Below are 15,026 nucleotides of genomic sequence, written 5' to 3'. Positions count from 1 at the left end.
GCGTTGTATGGTTACCGCCCCAGAGTTTTAAGAGCACTGTTAGATATGACATGCTATACCGCTGGAAGAGTTTTGAGATCTCTAGGGTAAATAACGACTTAGCTGTGCTCCTGTATTGGTGATATGTATGAGTGATAGCCCCTTATCATCGGTTCGACCGTAATCCAGTCTGGCGTTGAAATATTAAAAAAAAAAAATCCGCTTCGCTGTCGGTGTATTTGCAAAAAATATAAGCTAAGCACAAGTTTAAGCCGTAAAGCGTTTTAAATAATGACACAATTTTAATGTTATAATCGTAATTAATTAATACCAATATGAAACTGATTAGTCATTACGTGACACTTTCGAAATGAGGATTGCCTGACGAGTTATTCATGACACACGCTTCTGGGAAGTTCGAACAGGTCCCACGTGACCGCTAAACCGCCGCTAAAACAATTGGCCGAAAATTCGGGGTCCGCATTTTCGGGAAGACGTTCGTTCCCCATTTCGGGTTCGGGCCGGGCCGCCAGCGCGGGAGCGGAGATAGCGGACGGCGCGCCTCAGTATCGCGCTAGTATCCGGCCGGGACGGTCATGTGATGTCGCGCCACGCTCCGACGCCGGAGCGACACAGAACACGCTCTCGATAAATCGCGATCAGTAATTTAAAAGCATATGTGAACATCGAACGCGGAACGCCGTACCGTAATAACCTCAGCGCTGGATCCCGGAGTTGTTCCCGCCGTTTTGCTGTTAGGTTAGATTTTCCGGCCAACGTTTTTCCGTATTAAGTTTGCGCGTTCCCGAAACGCGCGGTTTCGCGTTTCGGCCACTCGATACGGAACGGTTTCTGCAATTGCATAACAATGCACCGAAGGCCGGGCCGCGTGGAAAAGTTGCCGCCGTCACGGTTTAGCAGTGAAAATTTTTGTTTGTTTCACGTTTGGGTCAGTCGCGTCCACGCGGGCGGCGTACGTGATCGCGGATTCGGAACGGTTTCAGTGAAACGATACGACCACTCGAACTCGCGTGTTACGAAACTTTAAGAGCCGAAAAGTTTGTACGCGATCACAAAAAATAAATAAAAAAAAAAAAAACTTTTTTTTTTCTCGTTTTGTCAGACGACCAGATATCTTGCTAATTGCCAGACAGAATCTGTTTTGGCACGGATACATAATGCGAGAGGGACTCGACGTTCGCTCAACGCGCCGGCCCGATTATCTGTGTAAACATTTTGCGTTCTTATGGCCATTTTATCGGTTACATTATCGATACACATTCAATTTTTATTACGAACGTAACGATTTAGATGAAGAAAAAAAAACGCGTTGATTTTATGAAAGCTACGTTATGGCGTTTCGCTGTTCGGATACCGAGTGTTTGTTTTCTTAGTGCCTCGCTCTGTATGTGTCATTTAATAACGTGCGTGAATTTTCAGTTCACCGGAACTCGACGAATGGAAATGCCACTAGTATCAATTACTTCCTTGTGCGAGATGCCGTTTTAAAACCAACGCCCAGTGCTCGGTTAACAAGAGTTTGAATTACAATAACCACAACACAATTGGAAAACAGTAGGAAAGTGAGACGGCGTTGTGAAATAATCGAGGGAGGGGGTTTCTGAAAAACTTGAAAATATATGTGTTAGTTACTTTTTTTTTTGGTTATACTGTGGAAAGTTCTTATTAATTGAAAAAAAAAAAAGTGAATTTCTACTAAATTCGACATATTTCATCGTCGTGACCACACACTCGTGTTTGTTCAGGTGAGTTTGTGTAATGTATTTTAGAGTTTAATAGAATGGCGCGAAGTTTGAAAAATTCAAGATGGCTCTCATAAAAATTAGAAGTCGAGTTAATGAGTTAACGAATTAAGGAGCCGAATTGTCTTTAATTAGTTCCACGATGGAACTAGCTCGTAAAGTCATTAATGTTATTTTCAATGAAGTACAATTTTAAGTTCCTTCCCGAATCATTCTTTCGTTACTGCTTTTTCATTTTAAACTAGCAATTACGTAAATCCATTGGTTGTAAATTGATAGTACATTGGTAGTAAAAGTATTACTCTAGTAGGCAACGACTTGCTTATTTCCTTGGCATTGCTGCTGACGTCCATAACCCACAGTAACCGCTTACCATCGTATGTCCGTTATCCGTCTTAAAAAGGAAAACAAAAACTTGACTTTGATTTTGCAAACTAAAGAACAATTTTAAACAAATATAATATAAATAAATATAAATATTTACTAAAAATCACGCCACGTTAACTGGTCCCGTGCTAAGTTCGTAAAGAACTTGTGTTACAGGTACCAGATAACGGAGATAAACGTAAGATTTTTATTATACACATACATATTGTATTTAATATACATCCATAACTCTGGAAAAAAATATTTTTATATTTATCATACAAATATCTTCCCTTGGCGGGATTCGAACCCGCGACCCCCTTGTGTAGTGACCATGTCACTTACCACTACACCAGACGGCCGTTAGATGTGATTAGATTAGATCGAATTATAATAAATAATATTTTGTTTTATTGATACGAAAAATAAAACTAAAAAACACGTTGATAAAGTTTTTAATCACAAATATTCGGTTTTTTTGGTAGGGACGTGGCCTATACTTGAGACCTCAGAACTTATATCTCAAGGTTGGTGGCGCATTTACATTGTGGATGTCCATGGGCTCCAGTAACCACTTAACAGCAGGTGGGCTGTGAGCCCGTTCACCCATTTAAGCAATAAAAAAAAAAGCTTTCGCGTAAAACAAATATTCGAAAAATCAATCAAGATAAGTTTTGACTGTGATTTGTTAAGGAAAACGATGTAATAAAGATCACACAATGCTTAGTCTCGTTTAGTTCCAGTCAAAGATTATCCATAAATCCGATTCACAAGAGAATTTACTTAAAAGATTGTATCAGCGAGCTCGTGTGATGATTTTTTTAATTCAGTACTAATTCAACAAGCTAAAGAGTAGACGGTGACATTTGACGCTCGGCAGCGGCTTGCTGACGTCCATGGACGACGGTAACCACTCACCATAAGGTGAGCGGTATGCCTACAAGGGCAATAAAAAAAAAGGATTTGCTTTTTCCATTAATTACATAAATTAAGAAGTTTATTTAAAGAAGCAGCAATAGGTATTATCGCCCGGGTCAAATCATGCATCACGGTAGAAAGTTTTATGTTAATCCAGGTTAGAGACTATCTTTTTAACCGACTTCAAAAAAAGAGGAGGTTCTCAATTCGACTGTATGTTTTTTTTGTGTTTGTTACCTCATAACTTTTGACTGGGTGAATCGATTTTGATGATTCTTTTTTTATTAGAAAGCTGACGCTTCTCGTGCGGTCTCAGTTCTGATAATGATATCCATGAGAAAACCATATAAGTCTTAAATTTGCATTAAGTACGTGCGCGACAAATAGATGAATAACTCAATAACTCAATATCACGCCAACCGATTTCGATGATTATTGTTTTTAGTGTATATTAATTTGTTTTGGAATATCTAATTTTTTTCTATTTGAAGTCGATTTTTGTTAAAGCATGTCTATTTACAATTATACTTGTTTGCGTTATACATTCAATTACAATCAAAAACGTAGATCGGGCTTTGCGTGATTGAGTTAAAAAAGCAAAATTAAAAAAAGCATTGACATTAAAATATTTTTTAATGTGATTTTATTTTTTATATTTAACCAACTGGATAAAATCTACAAACACAAATATTGAACTTAAATAGAAAACATTAAAACACTATTGCACAATATTATCACGCTTTTGAGTGTGAAACACAACTATGGCATTAAGTTGAAATTTTGTTTAATAATAATTCATTTAATAATTAATAAAATTAATACGGACTAGCGATGTCAGCCAGACGTACCTATACTCGCAGTTATAATTCAAATTCAAATTCAAATTCAAATTCAAATTCAAAATCATTTATTTCAACTTAGATGTCAGTATGACACACTTGTTGAATGTCAAAATACAAATAATAATGTTAACTCTACCACCGGTTCCAAAAAAAGCCACAGTCCTGAGAAGAACCGGCGAAACAAACTCAGCGGGCTTTTTTTTTTGTTTTTTCTCAAAAAAAAATTTATTTTACTTAATTAAATAAAAATATTTATTTGCACGAACGAAAAAACAAGTCAAAAAATACAATTAAAAAATAATAATAATGAAAAATGAAAAGGCCAGGAGCGAGCGCCTCATTCCCACGTAGTGCCATCTAGTAAATAATCCTTAACTTTATAATATGCCTTGTTGCACAAACGTTCCTTAACAGTTTTCTTAAATCTATGAACAGGTAGTAATTGAACGTTATTACACAGTTACACGAATTACACAGTTAATTGTTCCAATATAGAAGGTTCTAGAATATGATTTCTAGATGATTACGATTATTATTTTCTTTCCATCACATGAACTTAAACTTTTCGAATAGTTTACAGTTTTTGTGGTCACAGTGGACTGATCGTCGGGTATTATAGAAAGATAATAAATAATAAACGCGTGATTTTACGGTGAAAGTTTAATAATTACTACGACCTAGAGAATCGCAAGAAAATGTATTGAACCGGAATATGGTAATAGAAAAAAGATATAAGTATTCACGATCAAAGCGAGTAGTGCGTAATTAATGAGCTCACGGCCCACCTGGTTTTAAGTGGTGACCGAAATCCATAGAAATCGCAACGTGAATTTCGCCATTCGCCTGACACTTAAGGTTATGTTTTATTGTATTTAATATTCTATCAAACGAGGCTTGCGGAGAGTACTTAATGGTAGGCAGCGGCTTGGCTCTGCCCCTGGGATTGCTGACGTCCATGAGTGACGGTGACCACTTACCATCAGGTGGGCCGTATGCTCGTCTGTCTACAAAGGCAATAAAAAAAAAGCAAATTTAAAGAATGCGTGTTTGGTTCCATACGTAAATAAGTACGTATTTGATTTAGAAGTGATTCGTGAACTATACTGAGACCTAAGAACTCATATCTCAAGGTGGGTGGCGCATTTACGTTGTAGATGTCTATAGGCTCCAGTAACCACTTAATACCAGGTGGGCTGTGAGCCCGTCCACTCATATAAGCAATAAAAAAAAAAACTTACTTCCCTCTTCGTGAACTCATACGAACCAAGTTACATTTCGTATCTTTATGTTGACTGCATTGGAAAGACCAATCCGTAATCTTAAGTTTTTAACTGCAACTCTCAATCTTGTTTTGACATCATTAAAACAACTTTTACGGTTTAATCTAGCGTTGTTTATTTATTATCTTTATATTCTCAACGGCCTTTCGAATACTCGACAGTTTCCGTGGTCGCGTATTATTTTGTGTTTTTATTTTCTACTAGCTGACCCGGCAGACTTCGTAGTGCCTCAATCGATAAATGAGTCGTCTATTATCAAAGGTGGCAATCTGTGCATTTGGACAAAAAAAATTTATTGATATGTCAATACAGATTGATTTGAATATAATCGTCTCCTTCAAAGAATACGGTTCAAAACCTGCATTAAAAAAAGGTTAATAGTTAACCTGTTATTTATCTAAGATGTCGTTCCGAAGAGTTTTGTGACTGCCAATGGAATACAAAGTCAATAATTCGTTTTTCTGATTTACCAATCATTGTCCAAAAGTCACATTGCCGGCTTTGATAATAGTCGACTCAAATAAAAGACACATCAAGGGGACACATCACAGGAAAAACAAAATTGTTTGTTTTTAGATAATTCCGAGCTTTTTTTTATATTTTTTCACATTTTACACCTTCCCTACTTCACTTCCACGAACAATTCCAGACCAAAATTAGCCAAATCGGTCCAGCCGTTCTCGAGTTTTAGCGAGACTAGCGAAGAGCAATTCATTTTTATATATAAAGATAACGGTTATATAATAGCTTCAGAACAGAAATAGGCAGGTCGTGTTGACACATTTCACTTCGAGTTTACGACCCGAAATGATATTAAGTACGCATTTTTACGATTGACAAGATTATCGGATTTACAGAATCGAAGTACAGATTTGAATAAAATTTCGATGGATCCCAGAACAAAACCGTTATGTGTGATTCGAAAATGAAAGTTGTTTTAACGGATCGTCAGCTGTCTTCGTTTGGAGACGGATCCGAGTGTTCAGTTTGTTTGTGTTGACTTTTGAACTTGTCATGAACCGGTCACTGGTGTGCCGACAGTATCGTCGTGTATTCGCCGGAGTATCTAGTAATATATTCCCAGTGTTACGATTATAATCATTACCCGAGTCAATATCACAATCAATTCGCCAATAGCAGCTTTTATTTATTTATTGCTTAGTTGGGTGGACTAGCTCACAGCCCACCTGGTGTTAAGTGGTTACTGGAGCCCATAGACATCTACAACGTAAATGCGCCACCCACCTTGAGATGTAAGTTCTAAGTACAGTTACAACAGCTGCCCCACCCTTCAAAACGAAACGCATTACTGCTTCACGGCAGCAATAAGCAGAGTGGTGGTACCTACCAGCGCGAACTCACAAGAGGTCCTGCCACCACTCTAGGGATTTTTGTGTAGGTCATTTATAAAATATTGAATTTAATTTGAAATGAGTGAAAACTTAGACGATTTGTGCATTTTTTATCGCCCTTGTAGGCAGACGAGCTTACGACTCACCTGATGGTGAGTGGTTACTGTCGCTCGTGGACCTCAGTAGTGCCAGGGGCTACCTACCGTTAGTTGAGTAAGCTGTGAAAATTCGTGCGTGGGTTTTGTGTAAATTACACAAACAAGGATTTTGTAATTAAACTTGAAACTTCATAAACTTAATTATTAACTAGTAAGCAACACCCTAAATAAGTCATAGGGATTGTTTTAGAATTCAAATTTCTTTTTAGAAGTATTTTTATTCGTCAAAAGCTTTAGACGTCCAATATCCGCGATACTACTAGTCTTCTAGAAAGGTCATGACTTTGTGTACAAACTTGTTTTATTTATTCGTTTCATTAAGTTGAAACTCCGAAGCATTCGCGTGAAAGCAATCGGTGGACCGACATAACATCGTTTGACGAAAGCCCCTCCTTTATAAAATGCAATGGAATCTATTTAATTACAATAATACATGACTTTACTGGTGATAGGACCTCTTGTGAGGCCGCGCGGGTAGGTACCACCACCCTGCCTATTTCTGCCGTGAAGCAGTAATGCGTTTCGGTTTGAAGGGTGGGGCAGCCGTTGTAACTATACTTGATACTTTAGAACTTATATTATCGTAAGGTGGGTGGCGCATTCACGTCGTAGATGTCTTTGGGCTCGAGTAACCACTTAACACCAGCTGGGCTGTGAGCTCGTCCACCCATCTAAGCAATAAAAAAAAAACTTAAACCACGTGGTCGATCGAATAAAATTACGTCTTCGAGAATGTGCTAAAACGTTTTTTTTTTTTCCGGAACAGCGAAGGGGAATTTCAATGGGTCATTAGTGACTGGCTAATGACCGTCTTGTAAGTGCGCGGTCAAGTCAAATGCGCCTTTATAGTTTCTTTGCTGAATCAGACGTGCTCACTTGCTAATAAGTCTCGCCGAACTCGTCGCTTGCGACGAAGGGCTCGACGAGTAAATTAACCCATAGACACAGCCCACTGAGTTTCTCGCCGGATCTTCTCAATGGGTTGCGTTTCCGATCCGGTGGTAGATTCTGCGAAGCACTGCTGTTGTTAAGGCCAGTGCTAGCAACACTCCCAGTTTGAGCCCCGTGAGCTCACCTACACGTCAAGAAGTTGAAATAGCCTCTCAAGCTTATCAGCAAAGGTAAAAAAAACCCAGTAAGTGGTTAAATAATAATATCTTATTGACAAATATATTTATTTTTTGGATGGGTGAGCCATGTCACGTCCCAGCCCATATACATATACAACGTAAATGCCGCCACCCAACTTGAGACATAAGTTCTAAGGTCTCCGTTTTTACAGTACAACAGCTGCTTCACCTTTTGAATCGAAAAGCATTACTGCTTCACGGCAGAATTGGGCAGGGTGGTGGAGCCTGCCCGTGCCGGCTACCACTCGTCCTATCACCAGTGAAAGAGAGAGAAATCATTATTAACACGATCCACGATCAATTGTGACGAACGGTAACTGTCACACGGCCAATAGGAAGAGTACGAAGCCTTATCAGTAATTGCAATATCTGGATCGTTCTCGAATGTTCGCCTCTCACCGTTACGAATGAAGGCCGGTTTATGACGAATGAAAAAAGCTCCGCACAATATTAAGAATCTAATTGTAAAACAGTAGACAAGCGCTAGATAATTTATCTGCGGTTTGCTCGTGTGAAGAGAAAATATCGAACGACTTTTATAATATGAGCATAATATCTTGTTATTTTTAATTTTACGTACTGTCACCTGCTGAATCGCATGGATACATAAGATTATCTCTACTTTGCTAAGAATAATTCAATCAGAGTCAATCCTTATAATGCTAAGCTTATTTTCACATATTTTGCAGAAATTGTTAAAGGATTTTTGAAGAAAAGTACCTCATAAAATCTTTTAACTTAAAAAAAGACACAAAAATTAATTTTACTCAAATTGCGTAATAGTCGGTATTCCGATGCTCCGCATTTTCGTGTTCATAGAGAGTCGATCTATCGACGGTGTGCGCTCAAAGGGTTAAAGAAAATAAACTAGATGGCGTTGGTAACTGTATTCTATAGCTATATCTAGCTGTGTTTTTTACTTAACTACTGTTTCATTAAAACAGTGACATTAATATTACACTCTACAATGTAGAGTCTACGTAACAGATTTCTAATCTAAATCATATTATTATCTATATATTCATACGTGGAGCAAAAACTTTGTATCCCTTTTTATGAAAATTGCGCGGACGGAGGATTATGATATTTTCTACACTTATAGAGAATATAGAGAAGAAGTGCACAATGCTAATATTTTTTTAAAATAATGCATAAAAGATACATTAAATCAATAAAGAAAACATTACACACACTACAAACCATGTATTTGACGCACACACGCATACATACTATTTATTGTCAAACTTTTGTTCTTGACGTCTGTTGTCAATTTGAGAATAGAATATGGTTTGTCTTTGTTAATATTTTGTATAGTGTAGTCTTGGCGAAATTTGTGATTATAGAAGTATAAAATACAATCATAATAGTGTACAAACTTACAATTCCAATTAATTATAGTCGAATTTCGACTACTGCGTGACCTATAGTAGTATCTTAATTAAACTGCTTTGAAGGTTTAGTATCGAGTTTTTTATTGTCATATTTTTTTAGGTGTCATAGTTCTGCGATTAGAGAAATTACCATGAAATATCAGATGAATACTATTACATGTCTTCTTCTTCTTAGTCGCTTGGACTCTTCGCAAAGTAGAGAAGAGTCAGATTGTCAAACTTGGTATTCGTTATTCTACATATAAAAATAGACAAAGAGAATAAAAGTTGAATCACTGGTGGTAGGACCTCTTGGGAGTCCGCACGGGTAGGTACCACCACCCCGCCTATTTCCGCCGTGAAGCAGTAATGCGTTTCGGTTCGAAGGGTGGAGTAGCCGTTGTAACTATACTGAGATCTTAGAACTTATATCTCGAGATGGGTGGCGCACTTACGTTGTAGATGTCTATGGGCTCCAGTAACCACTTAACACCAGGTGGGCTGTGAGCCCGTCCATCCATCTAAGCAATAAAAAAAAGAAAAGAATATTATTGCTTAGTTTCACAAAAGTTTTTTCATTTTATTTTGTTTACTACCGACTATTGACGAGCTAAAAAAAGTATTATATTAATGAAACGAATTCCATTAAGACTCAATTAAAATTTCGCGGCAGCTTTTACGTAACCGATTAAAAAAGCAATCAAGTTAAAATATAGTATAGGCATTTTAAATGTCAACTAGAGTGTCGCACCTAAAGCGGCCGCTAGTGATATATATAACCTTAAACACATAAAATACTTCACATGTACACCTATATGTATATCACCTACACGGTTTACACAGTTGTTATTGAGTACTCTACGTACACGGGAGTACTTCAAGACGCGAATCGCCGTCTGCTTGGGGAGTAGACACGCGACCTCGAACGAAAAAATCATGAAACTAAAAATATTCTCCTCAATTGTGTTACGTAGCAATTCGTCTCTTGGTAATTTTATTTCTGGTACTTTTTACATCGCTAAAGAGTAGCCGGTCCAGAATGCGTGGCGCTGTAGTATACGAGCGTGATCGCTTCGCTTTTTTTAATTTCGCTTTTATTAGCTTCAGACGTATGTATGTATGTATGTTTGTAAAGGAATCTTTGAACATGATTTTGACCCCCTTCAAAACGTCGGATTAACTCGAAATTTGGTATACTTATTAAGGACCGATGACAATTGAATATAAAAAAAAAGATATTAAACTAAAAAATGAAAAAAAAAAATAGTTTAAAAAAAAACTAACAACATACTCTTTTATAGAAAATCCAACAAAAAATGGAAAATAAATTTTAATAAGTATGAATTAAAAATAGTGTAAGAAAAAATGATTTTATTGTAAAAAAAGGGTGGTAATTTTTTTTTTATGATTGAATTATTACTGGTTGTCTTGAGGCCTTCCAGTTTCACCAGGACAGGGGGACGAGCAAAGGCTCAGCCAGGAGGGATGGGATTTGCTAACAGCTGCCCGAGCGCCTCCGAAGGAGACCTAACAGCTCACGAGTAGCTGCTTCGTGAATGAATCTACTACCGGATCGGAATCGCGACCCGCTGAGAAGATCCGGCGAGAAACTCAGCGGGCTGATGCATAAGTTAGGTTGCACGTCCGAACTCTGTCGAAATCGACGAGTATGGTTACCGGGGTTCCTAAGCCTGCTCCTAGTGTTAGAGCTGAAGGCGTCTAGTGCAAAGGTTTTTGGATCTCATCGGATCCGTAAGGACGTGATGATCTTCGCTTGTTCTGTGAATATACCATATACTAACAATAGTGTAATGATACATTAAAATCGAAAATAGAATTTATGATTTGCTGTTTAATCAGCTTAATTATCTAAAGGCGTAACTTAATAAAAACAATTAAATCTCTATGTAGTTAAAATTAATATAATTTTTGTTTTGAGATATTTTAAAAAAAAATTCTGACCTTAGTTGTGCGGATGAAATCTAAGCCTATCTTTCTTTAAGTTTTTTTTTTTTTTTTTTTTTATTGCTTAGATGGGTGGACGAGCTCACAGCCCACCTAGTGTTAAGTGGTTACTGGAGCCCATGGACATCTACGACGTAAATGCGCACGTATGCGACGTAAACAAAACGTGTAGATTTGGAACTTGAAAAATTTGGCAAATGTCTATATGAAATGGCTAATCTAGTTACAACTGACGCAAATCATCATTACGTACCTAGTTTTTTATCTTTAAAATCGTGATATAAAAACGGGCAAGTGCGTGTCGAACCACTTTCTTTATCTATACTAATATTATAAAGAGGAAAGATTTGTTTGTTTATTTGTATTGAATAGGCTCCGAAACCACTGAACCAATTTAAAAAAATCTTTCACCTTTGGAAAGCTACGCTATCCCCGGGTGACATAGGCTATATTTATTATATTTTCAAAAAAATTAGGGATCCTCACTGAAACTCCAATAATGTAATCCAATGTGGAACAAAATTACCTAAAATTCTTTACATCGCGTGCGCGTACGCGTACTTCCCAAGCGAAGCCGGGGCGGGCCGCTAGTCATTCTTATAAAACCCAACATTGGAGTTCAAATAATCTTGCCAAGTTTAATCGGTGAAATTCCAGAGATCCGTTGTAAATTAATTAATATACATACATACTTAAGTAAACAGGTAACTAGTTAGGCATCACTAGCATTTTCCCATATATTTTTCAAGAGATTTTTGTTTTTTTTTTCCTATTAACTATTGAGAAGCTTAAATGTTAACAATATCATTACTTTTGGAAGTACTCTATTATTATTTCGTAATGTCAAAAGTGAAAAAAAAGGGTGTGAAAAATCCGGTTATTGATTGAAATTTAGTGCGAATGAACACACGGAAATTGGAGGATTCTGGAAGGAACAAAGTATTGGCATAAGTATAGCAAAGCCTCAATTGACTGGTTGAGGGTAGACAGTCATCACTTTGTTATATAGACATTGGCAATACCAGGACCAGGCATTTTTATAATTTTTTTATTGCTTAGATGGGTGGATGAGCTCACAGCCCACCTGGTTTTAAGTGGTTACTGGAGCCCATAGACATCCACAACGTAAATGCGCCACCCAACTTGAGATATAAGTTCTAAGGTCTCAAGTAAAGTTACAACGGCTGCCCCACCCTTCAAACCGAAACGCATTACTGCTTCACAACAGAAATAGGCAAGGTAGACCCGTGCAGGCTCATAAGACGTCCTACCACCAGTACGCATACCTCAAGACTTCAGTACTCTGTTACATTTATCAAAATTGTACTGAATATTAAAGTCGGAACTGATTTTACGATAAGCCGTGAAAGTACCGATAAAAGAATTATCACTTGACCCCGATTGCTGTTATCAGCGCCGAAAATATTACATTGAAAGTCTGCCTCTGATTGATTGCCGGTTAAATAGACTAACCGGAGAACGAATCTCACAATGGATCTTTGAATTGCTCGTTTACTGAGAATTTGTTTACTGGTGGTAGGACCTCTTGTGAGTCCGCGCGGGTGGGTACCACCACCCTGCCTATTTCAGCCGTGAAGCAGTAATGCGTTTCGGTTTGAAGGGTGGGGCAGCCGTTGTAACTATACTGAGACCTTAGAACTTATATCTCAATGTGGGTGGCGCATTTACATGGTAGAAATCTATGGGCTCCAGTAACCACTTCACACCGGGTGGGCTGTAAGCTCGTCAACACATCAGTGCTCAAGGACATGTCAGAAGCGCTGACAAACCGCTGCTTGTCCAAAGGCTTATTTAACTAAACAAAAAATATAATGCATTGTGAAAGTGAATGTGCCGGCAGATTTTTTGAAACAAGTTTTTTATTTTTATTTTATTTTAACCTATTCTCCAACGAGTACCTCTTGACATTCTTTTAGAAACATACCAAACTTCGCCTCGTAACTGTGAAGGTCAAAGGTCGTTTAGTTATTTGCATAAAATGGTAAATTAGTAAAAAAATGATGACCACGGATAAATTGGTCTTTCTAGTTTGTTTTTCAATTCACATTTGCGTCGATTCGGCCCATCTGATCTCAAAGACAACATGCGATAAAGGAGTATGATTTTTAAAGAAGAAATGTGTACATGTCGAAGACGGTCATTAGTTTGGTAGCTAAACGAAACGCAGCACGATACCCGAGAGATGGCAGCACGATCGCGGTATCGTCGGAACTCGGCTAACTTCGTGCTACGACAGAGCCTAGCCGATAGAGGCGCGTAGACGCCATCACACTTACCAACCAGCCTTCTTGAAGAGCGGTGCCCCCGTCCTAAGAACTGTCATTCGTTTTCGTTTGCTAACGTCAAGAGAAGATTTCCAAATTGTTCTTAGACAACAAACGTGATTGGTGTACCCAATGTTTCTCGACGATGTTTTTTTTTATAGATTAGATGGGTGGACGATCGCACAGCCCACCTTAGGCTCTAGTAAGAAGTGGTTACTAGAGCCTATAGACATCTACGATGTAAATGCGCCACCCACCTTGAGATATAAGTTCTAAGATCTCAAGTATAGTCACAACGGCTGCCCCACTCTTCAAACCGAAACGCATTACTGCTTCACGGCAGAAATAGGCAGGGTGGTGGTACCTACCTGTGCGGACTCACAAGAGATCCTACCATCATTTTTTGTCTAACGATGGTGTTAATAATTGTGGCTTCTCCGACATACGTATATATTTTCTTTATTTATTTAAAAGGGTTCATGGCCCACGTGATTTAGATGTTACACATCGATCATCACAACGTACGCCGCTAACCGTTTTGTGACATCAAGTCGAATTATAAGAACTGTCTTATACTTCAAATTGACATTCGCAAATAACGAATTACACACCCGATCCTGTAGATCGAATGGTAAACAGTCGACGTCGCCCAAAACACGTCATTACGGATCCTCCCGATCCATTAACGGTGCTTTTAGGCACCACAAGCACCGGTCGCCGTCCTCGCCGAATCCGTCGCTTGCGACGAAGGGCTCGACGAGTAAATTAACCCATAGACACAGCCCACTGAGTTTCTCGCCGGATCCTCTCAGTGGGTCGCGTTTCCGATCCGGTGGTAGATTCTGCGAAGCACTGTTCTTACTAGGGCCAGTGTTGGCTACACTTCCAGTTTGAGCCCCGTGAGCTCACCTACATGTTAGGGTGAAGCTGAAATAGCTTCTTAAGACTTAGCATAGGTAGGGAGAAAAAAAATAGTGCAGGTAGTAATATGGGCAGTAATATGGGTGTGCTTACAAACGTCCTTGCTTAGTTACACTTTGTATATGTTTTTAGATTGTTATTATTTTTAAATAATAAGATTTTTTTCAGTGATTTTTTTTAATGTACGCATTTCCTTCGATTACAATTGGTCACTTGTCTGTGTGATTTGAATCTCGGCACATTCGCATCGTTCGATACGAATACATTAGTACTTCTCATTCTCTAGTCGTTATCGTCTTAACATTATCAGACAATATACTGTTATCTATGTATAAATACATATAAATTTTACTGCAAATTTTAATAGATCCTCTATATGTTTACGTACATTTGAGAACGTAACTTTATGATTCGCGCATACCTACTTTGGTAATGATGATTCATAGTATGGGTGACTTCTTCGTGCCTTTATCTCACTATGTGGGATCGGTACAGCATGTTCTCTTTATCCATTTAGGCGTCATCTCAGTGCTCGCATCCTTCTCTCACATATCCTCTTTCCCAAAGTCCATCAAAGTGTTTTAGGACGCCCTCACCCTCACATGTATATCTGCTTCAGTGGCAGGTGGTGCGATGGTACTAACGAGAAGGCAGTATCTTCGCAAACAATTCCTCGGAGTGCTCCCCGAGCTAACAA

General features: G+C 38.2%; 1 protein-coding gene across 3 annotated transcripts in view; it reads left to right on the top strand.

The window, feature by feature from the left end:
* Window positions 1-478: 478 nt before the first annotated feature.
* Window positions 479-15,026, top strand: part of bnl (fibroblast growth factor branchless) — a 278,176-nt gene continuing 263,628 nt past the window's right edge. Inside the window, exons 1-2 of one of the 3 annotated variants that reach the window (XM_028181499.2) lie at window positions 479-641; window positions 1,420-1,745. The gene's annotated coding sequence lies outside the window, so the exon portion shown is untranslated. Of the gene's footprint in view, window positions 739-1,373; window positions 1,746-15,026 lie in introns of all 3 variants that reach the window. The other 2 variants (XM_028181500.2, XM_089728771.1) reach the window with 2 other exon arrangements.

Source organism: Bombyx mandarina, chromosome 07 (genome assembly GCF_030267445.1).
Source record: "Bombyx mandarina strain Sakado chromosome 07, ASM3026744v2".
Lineage (NCBI taxonomy): Eukaryota > Metazoa > Arthropoda > Insecta > Lepidoptera > Bombycidae > Bombyx > Bombyx mandarina.
This window is presented reverse-complemented; position numbering and strand designations above follow the sequence as displayed.